The following is a 13,641-nucleotide window of genomic DNA, read 5'->3' on the forward strand; positions in this document are numbered from 1 at the left end:
CACATTTTTTAGTTTTTATAAAAAAATGTTTCTTTAATTTTTTTTCTACTATATTCTTTACTTTTGTATATATTTTTTAAAATTTTATTTTACCTCCATCATCTCATTTTAGTCTACTTCAGTGTATTCATTTTTTCAAATTCTCAAATGATTTCTTTTTTTTCTCACCCCCTTTTTTTTTCTAATCTGTCAAACAACTTTCAACACCCAGACCAAAACACACCTAGGATCTAACAGCATCTATTCGATTTGTGTGTGTATGTGTGTGTGTGTGCGTGTGTTTAAGTTTAATATTTTTTAATTTTAATTTTTTTAATTAAATTTTTCTACCACATTAATTCCTTTTTTCCTTTCCAAATGACAAAATGAGGGAATTCACCCCAAAAGAAAGAGCATGCAGAAATGACAGCCAAGGATTTAACCAACACAGATACAAGCAAGAAGTCTGAACCAGAATTTAGAATCATGATAATAAGAATACTAGTTGGGGTCGAAAATAGATTAGAATCCCTTTCTGCAGAGATAAAAGAAGTAAAAAATACCCAGAGAAATTAAAAATGCTATAACTGAGCTCCAATCACAGATAGATGCAGAAACGGCAAGGATGGACAAGGCAGAACAGAGAATCAGCGATATAGAGGATAAACTTATAGAGAATAACAAAGCAGAAAAAAAGAGGGAGATTAAGGCAAAAGAGCACAATTTAAGAATTAGAGAAATCAGTGACTCATTAAAAAGGAACAACACCAGAATCATAGGGGTCCCAGATGAGGAAGAGAGAGAAATAGGGGTAGAAGGGTTATGTAAGCAAATCATAGCAGAAAACTTTCCTCACCTGGGGAAAGACACAGATCAAACTCCAAGAAGCACAGAGAACCCCCATTAGATTCAACAAGAAGCGACCATCAACAAGACATATCTTAGTCAAATTCACAAAATACACAGGCAAAGAGAGAATCATAAAAGCAACAAGGGAAAAAAGTCCCTAACCTACAAGGGAAGACAGATCTGGTTTGCAGCAGACCTATCCACAGAAACTTGGCAGGCCAGAAAGGGGTGGCAGGATATACTCAATGTGCTGAATCAGAAAAATATGCAGCCAAGAATTCTTTATCCAGCAAGGCTGTCATTCAAAATACAAAGAGATATAAAAACTTTCCCAGACAAACAAAAATTAAAAGTTTGTGACCACTAAACCAGCCCTGCAAGAAATTTTAAGGGTGACTTCCTGAGGGGAGAAAAGATGAAAAAAAAAAAAAAAAAAAAAAAAAAAAATATATATATATATATATATATATATATATATATATATATCACAAGCAACAAAGATTAGAAAGGACCAGAGAACACCACCAGAAACTCCAACTCTACAAGCATCATAATGGCAATAAATTCATATCTTTCAGTACTCACTCTAAATGTCAGTGGACTCAATGCTCCAATCCAAAGACATAGGGTAACAGAATGGATAAGAAAACAGGATCTAACTATAGGCTGTGTACAAGAGACCCACTTTAGACCTAAAGACACCTTCACATTGAACGTAAGGGGATGGAGAACCATCTATCATGTTAATGGTCAACAAAAGAAAGCCGGAGTACCATACTTCTATCAGACAATCTAGACTTTAAAATAAAGACTGTATCAAGAGATGCAGGAGGACACTATATCATAATCAAGGGGACTATCCACCAAGAAGACCTAACAGTTGTAAACATTTATGCACCAAGTGTGAAAGCACCCAAATATATAAATCAATTAATCACAAATATAAAGAAACTCATTGATAGTAATACCATAATAGTAGGAGACTTCAACACCCCACTCACAGCAATGGACAGATCGTCTAATCAAAAAATCAACAAAGAAACAACAGCTTTGGATAACACACTGGACCAGATGGACTTAACAGATATATTCGGAACATTTCATCCTAAAGCAGCAGAATATACATTGTTCTCCAGTGCACATGGAATGTTCTCCAGAATAGACTACATGCTGGGACACAAATCAGCCCTAAGTAAATACAAAAAGGTTGAGATCATACTGTGCATATTTTCAGATCACAACACTATGAAACTAGAAATCAACCACAAGAAAAAATGTGGAAAGGTAACAAATACTTGGAGACTGAAGAACATTCAACTAAAGAATGAATGGGCTAACCAAGCAGTTAAAGAGGAAATTAAAAAGTATATGGAAGTCAATGAAAATGATAACACCACAACCCAAAACCTCTGGGATGCAGCAAAGGCAGTCATAAGAGGAAAGTATATAGCAATCCAGGCCTTCCTAAAGAAGGAAGAAAGATCTCAGATACACAACCTAACCTTATGCCTTAACGAACTGGAAAAAGAACAGCAAATAAAACCCAAAGCCAGCAGAAGAAAGGGAATAATAAAGATTATTTATTATTAATGCTATTGAAATCAATGCTATCTGAACCAAAAAACAGTAGAACAGATCAAAGAAACCAGAAGTGGGTTCTTTGAAAGAATTAACAAAATTGATAAACCACTAGTCAGTTTGATCAAAAAGAAAAAGGTAAGGGCCCAAATAAATAAAATCAAGAATGAAAGAGGAGAGATCACAACCAACACAAAAGAAATACAAACAATAATAAGAGAATATTATGAGCAATTATATGCCAATAAAATGGGTATCTGGAAGAAATGGAAAAATTCCTAGAACATATTCACTACCAAAACTGAAACAGGAAGAAATAGAAAATATGAATACACCTGTAACCAGTAAGGAAATCAAATTAGTAATCAAAAATCTGCCAAAAAACAAGAGTCCATGGCCAGATGGCTTTCCAGGGGAATTCTACCAAACATTGAAGGAAGAGTTAACACCTACTCTCTTGAAGCTGTTCCAAAAAATATAAATGGAAGGAAAACTTCCAAACTCTTTCTATGAATCCAGCATTACCTTGATTCCAAAACCAGATGAGAGACCCCACTAAAAAGGAGAACTATAGACCAATTTCCCTGCTGAACATGGATGCAAAAATCCTCAACAAGATATTAGCCAACTGGATCCAACAATACGTTAAAAATATTATTCACTACGACCAAGTGAGATTTATACCTGGGATGCAGGACTGGTTCAATATCCACAAAACAATTAACATGATTCATCACATCAATAAAAGAAAGGACAAGAACCATATGATCTTCTCAATAGATGCAGAGAAAGCATTTGACAAAATAAAGCATCCTTTCTTGATAAAATCTCTCAAGAAAGTAGTGATAGAAGGAGCATATCTCGAGATCATAAAGGTCATATATGAACGACCCAACGCTAATATCATCCTCAATGGGGAAAATCTGAGAGCTTTCCCCCTAAGATCAGGAGCAAGACAGGGATGTTCACTCTCACCACTGTTATTCAACGTAGTATTGGAAGTCTTAGCCTCTGCAGTCAGACGACACAAAGAAATAAAAGGCATACAAATTGGCCAGAGGGAGGTCAGACTTCCACTCTTCACAGATGACATGATACTCTATATGGAGAACCCAAAAGATTCCACTAAAAAACTGCTAGAACTGATTCATGAATTCAGCAAAGTTGCAGCATATAAAATCAATGCACAGAAATCGGTTGCATTCCTATACACCAACAATGAAGCGACAGAAGGAGAAATCAAGGAATTGATCCCATTTACAGTTGCACAAAAAACCATAAAATACCTAGGAATAAATCTCACCAAAGAGGTGATAAATCTATATACTGAAAACTATAGAAAGCTTATGAAAGAAACTGAGGAAGACACAAAAAAATGGAAAAAGATTCCATGCTCCTGGATAGGAAGAACATATTGTTAAAATGTCGATACTACCCAAAGCAACCTACATATTCAATGCAATCCCTATCAAAGTAACACCAGCATTCTTCACAGAGCTAGAAAAAAATAATCCTAAAATTTGTATGGAACCTAAAAAGGCCCCAAATAGCCAAAGCAATCTTGAAAAAGAAAACCAAAGCAGGAGGCATCACAATCCCATACTTCAAGCTATACTACAAAGCTGTAATCATCAAGACAGTATGGTACTGGCACAAGAACAGACACTCAGATCGATGTAACAGAATAGAGAACCCAGAAATGGACACACAAACATATGGCCATCTAATCTTTGACAAAGCAGGAAAGAATATCCAATGGAATAAAGACAGTCTCCTCAGCAAGTGGTGCTGGGAAAACTGGACAGCGACATGCAGAAGAATGACCCTGGACCACTTTCTTACACCATACACAAAAATAAACTCAAAATGGATGAAAGACCTCAATGTAAGACAGGAAGCCAACAGAATCCTTGAGGAGAAAGCACGAAAAACCTCTTTGATCTTGCCCGCAGCAACTTCTTACTCAACATGTCTCTGGAGACAAGGGAAACAAAAGCAAAAATGAACTACTGGGACCTCATCAAAATAAAAGGCTTCTGCACAGCGAAGGGAAGGGAGAAGATATTTGCAAAAGACATATCAGATAAAGGGTTAGTTTCCAAAATCTATAAAGAACTTACCAAACTCAACACCCAAAAACCAAATAATCCAGTGAAGAAATGGGCAAAAGACATGAATAGACACTTCTCCAAAGAAGACATCCAAGTGGCCAACCGACACATGAAAAAATGCTCAACATCACTCATCATCTGGGAAATACAAATCAAAGCCACAATGAGATACCACCTTACACCTGTCAGAATAGCCAACATTAACAACTCAGGAAACAATAGATACTGGTGAGGATGCAGAGAAAGAGGATCTCTTTTGCATTGTTGGTGGGAATGTAAGCTGGTGCAGACACTCTGGAAAACAGTATGGAGGTTCCTAAAAAAACTAAAAATAGAACTACCCTATGACCCAGCAATTGCACTACTAGGCATTTATCCACGGGATACAGGGGTGCTGTTTCAAAGGGACACATGCACCCCCATGTTTATAGCAGCACTATCAACAATAGCCAAAGTATGGAAAGAGCCCAATGTCCATCGATGGATGAATGGATAAAGAAGATATAGTGTATATATGTATACAATGGAGTATTTCTCGGCAATCAAAAAGAATGGAATTTTGCCATTTGCAACTACGTGGATGGAACTAGAGGGTATTATGCTAAGTGAAACGAGTCACTCAGAGAAAGACAAAAATCTTATCACTTCACTCATAAGAGGACTTTAAGAGAAAAACAGTTGAAAATAAGGGAAGGGAAACAAAAATGATATAAAAATGGGGAGGGAGACAAAAAGGAAGAGACTCTTAAATATGAAGAACAAACTGAGGGTTACTGGAGGGGTCGTGGGAGGGGGGGATGGGCTTAATGGGTAAGGAGCATTAAGCAATCTACTCCTGAAATCATTATTTCACTATATGCTAACCAAGTTGGATGTAAATTATAAAAAATAAAAAATTAAATTAAAAAAAAATGTTTCTGCAAGAGTGGCCAGAAATGTAAAGAGAAAGCAGGTTGTGTGTGTGTGTGTGTGTGTGTGTGTGTGTGTGTGTGCGTGTGCGTGTGTGCATGTTCTCACTTGAAGCAAACGAAAAGTAGTGTACATGGCTAGTGTGCTAAACTATACCATGCAGCAAAGTGGCTATAAAATGAAGGAGGGGGTTTGACCGCTTGCCAGATGGGCCTGCACAATAGGTAGTTATCTAGGGAGAGGCAGTATTTACTTTTTCTATTGATGAAACAATCTGAATATTCTCAAATACCAAAAAAAAATCAAGAAGAGAAGAAGGGAATAAAGGTAAAAGTGTGCCAGTAAAGAAATCCCTGGGAAGACAGAAAAGCATTGAATCAGGACAGAAATGAGGAAATTAGATTTTAGTTGCAGGAGAAACTCACCCATTTGTGTATTTTTCCCTTTTCTTTCTTCTGTTGTTTGTTGTTGTTGTTTGTTTTACTTTTTCTTTTCTTTTTTTTAATTTTCTCTTTATTTATTTATTTATTTTGTCTTTTTGAAGAAGTTGATCCAGTTCCTATCTAATGCATTTTATTTTCTCTCTGACATGAGAACAAAGATCATCTGAGAGTGAGGGGATTAAATGGAATTTAACAGGATTGGGAAAGGAGTGAAAGAGCTATCAGGGCAATAGAAAATAAACCACAAAAGGGGACTTAGGATTTCCAGGTGGTGGGGAAGTGTGGTTTGATACCATGGTCTCCAGAATGTAATGAAGAAATGAAGACCCCAATTCCATTGCCTGCACATATGTGAGCAGTGAGTACTGAGAACTAAATTACAGGAGAGATCAGTTCTTTATTTAGTTGCAATATGGTCCTACATTAAACTTTATGTTACTTTTTTTATTATCCACTAAGTATTCACAATATCCAATGACAATATAATCTGAAAGTGGAAAAAAAATTAAACAATAAAAGCTATTTTTATCAGCAAGTATATACATAAATGTCATAAAGTTCCTTTTCACTTTCTAAAAATTCAATTCTCCCCTAACAGCTTGTGCCATTCCTAAATCCTTTTAAAGTAGTTGCTATATTTTTTTACTTAGTATTCACTTATAATTATGTGTATATAGAGATATTCACAGACATATCATATATAAAAAGACATCTCGGAAAAGACCAATTTTATCTTCTTATATGTTTAGACACTTTGATATGCATACACTTTCCAGTTTTTCAACAGTCTTTGTTGTAGAATCTTTTTGTATACTCCATGTTTTTTCCAAATATTTTACTATGAGAAAGTTTTGTAATCTTAACATCTGTTCAATTAAAAAAAAAAACTCATGTGTTACAATATGCTGTACCTGTACATCAAAACTACAGTATATAAAAAAGAATTTGCATACTTAGAAACAAATTAGCTGTTCTATTAAACTACTGGAATGTGAAATTTCAACAGGTGATACAAATAATGTCTTGCTATACAAACATTTCTAGAAAACAAAGTATTTACTTCCTCTAACTGCAAGTGAAGGTATTTAGAATAAAGAATAAGAAACAAAGCTTCTAACTGAATTTTCCATTTATAGTCTACAAATTTAAATTTAAATTTTCTGGTAGATAGAATTAGATAAAACTTACAGTAAATAAAAGCAAGGTGTGTTTTTGAGTCTAAAGTTAAGATGAAGGAGCACTTTAACCATTGCAAAGTAACATTGGAAATGCACAAAAACAGAAATAAATGTGTATACAGTAATAGATGATATATAGCAACAAGCATGATCTTCAGAATTAAACTCTTAAAAAATTTTTTTTAATGTTTATTTATTTTTGAGAGAGAGACAGAGTGAGTGGGGGAGGGGTAGTGAGAGAGGGAGACATAGAATCCAAAACAGGCTCCAGGCTCTGAGCCATCAGCACAGAGCTTGAGGCGAGGCTCAAACTTATGAGCCATGAGATCTTGACCTGAGCTGAAGTCAGACGCTCAACCTAGTGAGCCACCCACGCACTCCCAGAATTAAACTCTTGAGATATAGTTTCACTAGAAAGTAAAATAAGTGTTCTTACATTTGGGTTCCCCAAAACAATTTCATAGAACACTTATTTATATGAATAATTTAAGGAACTGTAGAAGACAAATGATATATGTGGCATAAGAATTATGCTTAAAATATTCAAAAAATTTTCCTAAGAGTTCAATATTCAATAATTTGATTCACTAAATGAATCAGTGTCTGTAGGATTTCACAATTGATAACAACAACAAAACAGATCTGAAAGGCAACGTTATATTAAAAACATTCCAGATCTATTTTGAAAAATCGGGTCTATCTTTTAATCCAGGTAATTAAAGTCAACTTCTAGATCATAGTGTCCCTCCAAAATATTTTGTTTATTTATTTAATCTGTCATTATCAACTTCTATAATATGGAGCACTATATTCTATGTACCATATGAAAAGATGGAAATACTGAGAATAGTTCTTACCCATATATTGCACTCTAATTCTCTCAGAAACATATACTCTGTAATAAGAAAACAAGTTTCATGGTAGGGATTTGTACATAGGTATTTGTATGGATGTGGGGAGAGGTATTCATAGTAGACTTACACTACAATACCATTTACAGTAAGTCTAAGAGAATTTTCCAGAATAGATTATATTGGCCTGTACTTTTAGAGTTAGCCCCCCTGTGGAGATGGAAGTTGAAGGATATAGAACATACAATGCTATAGAGACAGAAAAGTTCTTGATAAGGTATCCTCGGTTAGTTATAAATGCATATGTCTGGAACATTAGAAATGCAGGCGAATGTGAGGAAACTCCATTGACTAGTGATGAACCAATATGAAGTATTAAATTCTGGTTAATTAAATTTTTTAAAGTTTATTTATTTATTTTGAGAGAGAGAGCAATCATGAGTGGGGGAGAGGCAGAAAGAGGGGTAGAGAGAGAATCCCAAGCAGACTCTGCGCTTTGGAGTGAAGCCCAACACAGGCCTTGATCCCACAAAGTGTGAGATCATGACCTGAGTAGAAGTCTAGAGTCAGATACTTAACTGATTGAGCCATTCATGCCCCTCTGGTTTATTAAAAAATTGTTTAAAAATTTAGAACACGAGGGGCGCCTGTGTGGCTCAGTGGTTAAGCATCAGGCTCTTGGTTTCCACTTGGCTCATGATCTCATGGTTTGTGAGTTTGAGCCCCACATCAGGCTCCAGTCTGACAGTGCAGAGCCTGCTTGGAATTCTCTCTCTCCCTCTCTCCCTGCCCCTCCTCCACTCATTCTCATTCTCCCTTTCTCTCAAAAAAAAAAAAAAAAAAAAAAAAAAAAAAACGTTAAATAAATCTAAAAAAACCTAGAGGGTATTTTTTATTTTGAAATAATCATAAATACACAGGAATCTGCAAACATAGTACAGAGAATCCTGTTGACCTATCTCCATTCTTCCTCTAATAGTGCCATCTCACATAACTATTTCACAAAAAGAAAATAAGGAAATTGATATTGGTAGAATACTGTTAGACTACAGATTATATTCATATATCAACAGCTTTTACACACACTTATTTGAGTTTATGTGTGTGTAATTCTATGAAACTTTCCCACATATCGATTTGGTTTACCACCACCACAACCAAGAAACAGCACTTCATCATCTCAAAGAAACTCCTTTATACTACCTCTTTGTAGTAACACCAACCCTACTCTTCTTAAACTATTTACATTAACAGCTAATCTGTTTTCCATCCCTATGTTGGCTTAAAAACTTGATATAAATGAAATGTATAGTATGCAGCCTTTTGAGACTGGCATTTCTACTCATCCTGGGTCCTTTAAGATCCATGGAGGTGATTGTATGTGTCAACAGTTCATTCCTTTTTACTCCTGTGTAATATTTATGGTATAGATACACCATGGTTTGTTAAACCATTTTAATTGAAGAACAACAGGGTTATTTACAATTTGGGGTTACAAATAAACCTTCCATGAACATCCATGCACAATTTTTGTGTGTGAACATAAGGCTTCATTTCTCTGAGATAAATCCCAGGAACAGGACTGCTAGGTCATATAGTAAGTGCATTTTAGTTTTACAAGAGATTGCCCAAATACTGTCTGCTATACCATTATTCAGTCTTATCAGCAATTTATGAGAAATTCAATATATCCTTTACCTGGCCAACATTCAGTATTATCATTATCTCATTAACTTAATCTTCCGAATATGCCATGATTTTAATTTTCATTTCCTTAATGCTTAATGATATTGAACATATTCATATGCTTACTTGCTATCAGTATGTTGTCTTTGGTGAAATATCTGCTCACAGTATTTGTCCACTTTTAATTGAATTTCTTGTTTTTTTTCTAAGTTTCAAGTTTTTTAAATATTAAAGATGTTTATTTTCTGTCCTGTAGGTGGTTTGCAAATATTTCCTCCCAGTTGTAGCTTGTTTTTCCATCTTCTCAACAGGGTCTTTCATGGAGCATGCATTTTAAATTTTGATGAAGTGTAACTTATCAATATTTTCTTTTACAGATCATGAGATGCCATGCTTAATATTTGTTGAAATGTCACCCATACTTCACTTAATTGTCTTTGTAAATTTGCAAAAATCCAATTGTGCATACTTGTGTGGGTCTATTTCTGGTTTTTCTGCTCCTTCTTTGATCTCTGTGTCTATCCATTTTCAATACCACACTATCTTGATTGCTGCAGATACCTAGTATTACTAAAATTAGGTAGTTTCCTCTCACACTTTTTTTAAACAATTGTTCTAGGTATTCTAGTATATTTTAATTTCCATGTCAAGTTTAGAATATGTTTATATATTGAAAAAAAAAACAACTTTGCTGGGATTCTAACAGTCATTGTGCCCATCTGAAATATCAGTCTGGGGGACAATTGACATATTAACTATATCAAGTCTCCCAAATCATGAGCACAATATGTGTCTTCCTTTATTAACTTTTTTGGTGATTTTTCTGCATACAAATTCTGTACATGTATTGTTAGATTTACATCTGAGTATTTAATGTCCTTTGAAACAATTTTAAATGGTAAAGTATTTTAAATATTGGTTTCCAAATGTTCATTTTTAGTACATGGAAACACAACTGATTCTTGTATGTTTTTATTATGTTCTGTGACTTTGTTGAATTAGATTATTACTTCTAGATTGTGAGTCCCTTATGATTTTCTATATCAATTGATGTGATCAGTAGCTTATCAGTTTGGTTGATAATATTGATTGGTTTTGAATATTTAAAGAATCTTGCATTTCTGGAATAAATCACACCTGGTCAGGGAGTATAATTATTATATATAATATATTTATTTTCTTTTATATGTTCTAAAGAAAAAAATGTTTTTGAAAAAACATCCCTCAATACAAAAGTTTTCTTAATATTATTTATTACTTAGGAATCTTTAATGTATTTGTTTTAATCAATGAAGTCTTGCTTTCAATATTATTTGTATGAATAGAATTTACTAAGCTTCTCAAAAAGTAGCTAGATATCCTATGTGTTGACATATGTTTTAGAAGTTTGAATACCTTTTATCTATAGTATTTAAAAATGCTCTGTGTGATCCATCCATACGTCTTTTTGTGTTAAATTTAAATAAAAATATGTGATTCTGTATTTAAACTCTTCCTTCTTTAAAGGATTATTAAAATAATTTCCATTTTCTGAGTGTGAGAATGTTTGCTTGCATTTATCAATTAATGATGATGATGATATTTAAATAGTATTCCAATGATTTTTTTTTTTTTTTTTGGTAACACATTTAGTAGGAGATGCCTAGCTTATGTGTTAGTTAACAGAATCTCCATGTAAGTCAATGGCTAAAGCATTGAAAAAGATTTAGATTATTTTGTTCTAATTATTTTGCTTTTAATATGCAGGCCTATTTGCCAGCAACAAAGGGGTGGTTACTATTGGTAACATAAAATTGGTAGTTCCAATTTATAACATGAGGAAAGCAATGCCCCAAAAAGCTAATTAATTTTCTATTTTATGATGAAATTTGTAACTAAACCCATGTTTGCCAAACTCACTTTCTACTTTCTGTATTAAAAGAAAAGTATTATAATTCAACTTGTTATAGCACAATTATAACATTTCCTTAGTGTCTCAGAATGATGTAATCATTTTAGGCTGTTGTGTTAGTAATTTATTGCCATAATATTGCTCCGTGAAAAGGCATCACAAAACTGGGTATTTTAAGCAATAATTCACTGTTCTTGATATGTTAAAAATTAGCCTGTGGGAAGGGGTTCTTACTGTAGCTGCTGATCTCCCTTAAGCACTGCTAATGAAGCTAGGTGGCTTTGCCTCTGGGAGTCCTATGGTTCTTGGCTGGGTTACCTCAGCTCTCTTCCATGTGGTATTTATCCTACAGCTACACAGTACTGGCTTACTTTCATGAATAAGACAAAGGTCTAGGAGAAAGTGTATAAAATCCTGTTGAGGCTTAGTTTCAGAAATAACACTGACAAAAAAGTCATCTGGCTATTTCAGATTCAAGGAGTGAAGATATAGACTCTGCTCTTTGATAAGGGAATCTGAAAAGATATACTTAAAATGAATGAATATAGAAATGTGTAGAGAATTTGGGCAATATTCAATCATAGCTGACATAATTATGAGGCAGGGAAACTGAAGGAACCCCATGAGTGAAAAAAAAGCTTTTTGTTTGTTTGTTTTTGTTTTGTTGCTTCCTATCCAGTTTCTATTCTTCCTAGGGCTTGCACTCCAACCCCACTCTACACATGCTTTGAAATACAAATAACATGTTTTCCTTGTAAGGAACAAAGAGATAATGGTATCTTTGGAGGCTTCCAGCACTGTACACAACATCTAAGGTGTGACCAGGCAGGGTCTTCATAAAAGTTCTCTAAGACCACTGACTCCAACCAACTTGACACCAAGTCCCCTGGTTTCAGGGAATTAGTGACTTATGAAGGACACCTGGACCCTCTCCTTATTCTGCCCAATTCATGGATGCCTAAAAGGACATGTGCACCAGACCACAATTGCCAGTAAAAATCCCAGACCTCAAGCAAGACAGACTCATGCTATTTTCCTTTCCAAGTCTCTTGGATGCTCTCTCCTTATCCATCACTCTCTCTCCCTCTGTCTCTCCATATATAAATATGTGTATATAAATATATACATACATATGTATGTATATATATATATACATACATGTATATATATATGTATATATGTATGTATATGTGTGTGTATATATATATGCATATATGTATATGTATGTAAATCTCTGTGAGATTTACAAACTGCTGGTTCACATTTGATTTCTATCTCGCTTGAAGCCAAGGACCTTCTGGTTAGTTCTTCAGGACCCCCTCTGGGTCCTCAGACCAGCCTGCCTGCATCAATTATACCATATCTCATGTTATTTATTTCCAAATTTCATTTCACACTTAAAATTTAGAGTCATATGCACTCTTGTTAAATAATTAGTCACACTTTTTATCAAAAGCTAAAACTAAGAAAACAGTAAATGTTTTATGACTTTATTTTTATGAATCAGAGAATTGTATAACTTTGTATTTTACTGGAGAAATTGGAATATTTCCATCTATGATTTTTGTGGACTCTTTACCACCACCACCACCACCACCGTCATCATTTTTCTACCCATAATGTACAGGGAAGTCATTTGTTATTTCCCCTAAGAAAATAAACTTTTATCAAGTATCATCAAACATATTTTACCATTATTAATTCTGCTGATCTTTAAGCTGTACCAAAGATAAATAAGACAAAAGAGCCTAGGCATCAGGGACTTCCAAATCTATGTTTGAACCTCAACTTCTTATAGTGTTTTTGTTTTTGTTTTTATGTTTATTTATTTATTTATGTAGAGTGTATGGGAGGGGCAGAGAGAGAGGATGAGAGAGAATCACAAGCAGGCTCTGCTCTGTCAGCGCAGAGACCCATGCAGGGCTTGATTCCATGCACCTTGAGATGATGACCTGAGTCCTGATGTCCAACCAACTGAGCCACCCAGGTACTCCTCTTATACTGGTTTTGATATTGGTAAAGCATTTTTCTGTTTGAGGTTTTTGTTTTTTTGTTTTTTTTTTTTAATGTAGGCTCCATGCCCAGCACAAAGCTCAACAAGAGACTTGAACTTAAGACCCTGAGATCAAGACCTGAACTGAGATCAAGAGTCCAACCCTTAACCAA

General features: G+C 34.5%; 1 pseudogene; it reads right to left on the minus strand.

Annotated features, from left to right (window-relative positions):
• LOC109263259 (endophilin-A1-like) overlaps positions 1-13,078 on the minus strand; it is a 30,160-nt pseudogene extending 17,082 nt beyond the window's left edge.
• Between the last annotated feature and the right edge of the window lie 563 nt (positions 13,079-13,641).

Source organism: Panthera pardus, unplaced genomic scaffold (assembly GCF_024362965.1).
Source record: "Panthera pardus isolate Hobbes unplaced genomic scaffold, ASM2436296v1 HiC_scaffold_17, whole genome shotgun sequence".
NCBI lineage: Eukaryota > Metazoa > Chordata > Mammalia > Carnivora > Felidae > Panthera > Panthera pardus.